This window comes from Lolium rigidum, chromosome 7 (assembly GCF_022539505.1).
Source record: "Lolium rigidum isolate FL_2022 chromosome 7, APGP_CSIRO_Lrig_0.1, whole genome shotgun sequence".
NCBI classification, from domain to species: Eukaryota; Viridiplantae; Streptophyta; class Magnoliopsida; order Poales; family Poaceae; genus Lolium; species Lolium rigidum.
Window position 1 is genome coordinate 327,650,190 of NC_061514.1, and position 2,595 is coordinate 327,652,784.

Sequence of the window (2,595 nt, forward strand, 5' to 3'; positions counted from 1 at the left end):
CTCGCACTTCGAGGGCGCGGTGGGTGGTCGGGCTCGCGGATATTATTGTCCGCGCCAGCGGCGCAGTAGCTCAAGCTTGTCCCTATAGATATCGGGCAACAGCGCTGGCGCGACACGATGATGGCTCCCTCCCTCCTGAACAAGTTGTGCAGGGCGGATCAGAACGGGCCGCGATGGTACCAGGCGGAGGTGACCACCAACGTGGGGCCCTTGACCAAGGCCCAGATCTAGGCCATCTAGGGCTAAGCGGGCCCTGCTGTCCACAGAGTTCCAGGGGCTCCCGGCAGGCCTGGCAGCCCACCCCTTGGTCATGGTGTGACCGAGGTATTGGAATCGGGCCAGTGGGCCTTTTGGAGCTGCGGAATCCTGGCTTGTCATTTTGATATGTCCATGGACTGTTTAGCTAGATTGCTTTGCTCGCCATTTCTAAGGGACGTTTTGTTGTTTTATCGGCCACGTTGCTTGTGCGAGATCTTGGAAGCCGCGGCTGCGTCCCTGGGAGGTGGACTGCGCGGGCGCTTCTTCAGCAAGCGACGTAGCGGTGGTGATGGCCTCCTCCTTGGCCATGATTATGGCAAGGAGCAGACAGCGGGAGTTCCTGGAGTTTACGGCATGGAGTTCTTCTGCCAGATCGCATTGTGGAGCCTAGGCTCGAAGCCATTGGGTGGTTCCTGTTATCGAGTGTGTGCGGAGATTTTCCAGGCGAAACCTCAACGTTCTGACACCAACAGTGGCACCGCCTGTGGGTGTCGTAACCCTCTTGGAGGCTCCGTTGCGGTTATAAGTTAGGAAATAAGTTGCAGTAGCCGTGATGACGTTTTTAATTAGGGCCAATTTGTGCTTGCTGTCATAAGCTTTGCTTTCCATCACTTGAGCTGGCCCATTGCACGACCAAACAGATATGCTGAACGTCGCTTTTCTGTGGCTTTCTGAAGCCGGGAGGAAGGCCCAAATAACTGCAGGGAAAGGATCTCTGGACCCCTCTGAAATCCACCAGAGGATGTCTTCTTTTTTTTCTTTCTGGACAGGGGAGGACCACCAAGGGTCCAGAAACTGTATTAAGGAGAAGCGGTGGGTTAACAAATTACATCAAGGACCCTGGCAGATAACATAGGTGCATCATGACCCTGAACTTTTACAAGAATGACCCTGCAACTAATGTTGGAAATGCGATCATGCCCTCCTTCTCCACCGACGAAACTGAGCTTGCCGTCGCTGCCACCTACGCCGTCGCTGGGAATGACACCACTTGGAGACGACGAGGCGATGAACAACACAATGGAACTCCCGAAGATCCTCCCATATGTCACTCCAGCCTGGAGGAAGAAGAAGAGAGGACACTAGCAGAGAGCTGCTGGCGTGTAATACACATGTCCGTTGGGAACCCCAAGAGGAAGGTGTGATGCGCACAGCAGCAAGTTTCCCTCAGTAAGAAACCAAGGTTATCGAACCAGTAGGAGTCAAGGAGCACGTGAAGGTTGTTGGTGGCGGAGTGTAGTGCGACGCAACACCACGGATTTCGGCGCCAACGTGGAACCTACACAACACAATCAAAGTACTTTGCCCCAACGTAACAGTGAGGTTGTCAATCTCACCGGCTTGCTGTAAACAAAAGATTAGATGTATAGTGTGGATGATGATGTTTGTTTGCAAAGAACAGTAAAGAACAATTGCAGTAGATTGTATTTCAGATGTAAAGAATTGGACCGGGGTCCACAGTTCACTAGTGGTGTCTCTCCCATAAGATAAACGAGATGTTGGGTGAACAAATTACGGTTGGGCAATTGACAAATAAAGAAGGCATAACAATGCACATACATATATCATGATGAGTACTATGATATTTAATCGAGAGTACGACAAAGTACATAGACCGCTATCCAAGCATGCATCTATGCCTAAAAAGTCCACCTTCGGGTTATCATCCGAACCCCTTCCGGTATTAAGTTGCAAACAACGAGACAATTGCATTAAGTATGGTGCGTAATGTAATCAACACAAATATCCTTAGACAAAGCATAGATGTTTATCCCTAGTGGCAACAGCACATCCACAACCTTAGAACTTTCGTCACATCGTCCCGGATTCAATGGAGGCATGAACCCACTATTGAGCATAAATACTCCCTCTTGGAGTTACAAGTATCAACTTGGCCAGAGCCTCTACTAGCAACGGAGAGCATGCAAGAACATAAACAACATATATGATATATTGATAATCAACTTGACATAGTATTCAATATCCATCGGATCCCAACAAACACAACATGTAGCATTACAAATTGATGATCTTGATCATGATAGGAAGCTCACAAGATCTAACATGATAGCACAATGAGGAGAAGACAACCATCTAGTTACTGTTATGGACCCATAGTCCAGGGGTGGACTACTCACACATCGATCCGGAGGCGATCATGGTGATGAAGAGACCTCCGGGAGATGATTCCCCTCTCCGGTAGGGTGCCGGAGGCGATCTCCTGAATCCCCCGAGATGGGATTGGCGGCGGCGTCTCTGGAAGGTTTTCCGTATCGTGGCTCTCGGTACTGGGGGTTTCACGACGAAGGCTTTAAGTAGGCGGAAGGGCGGAGTCGG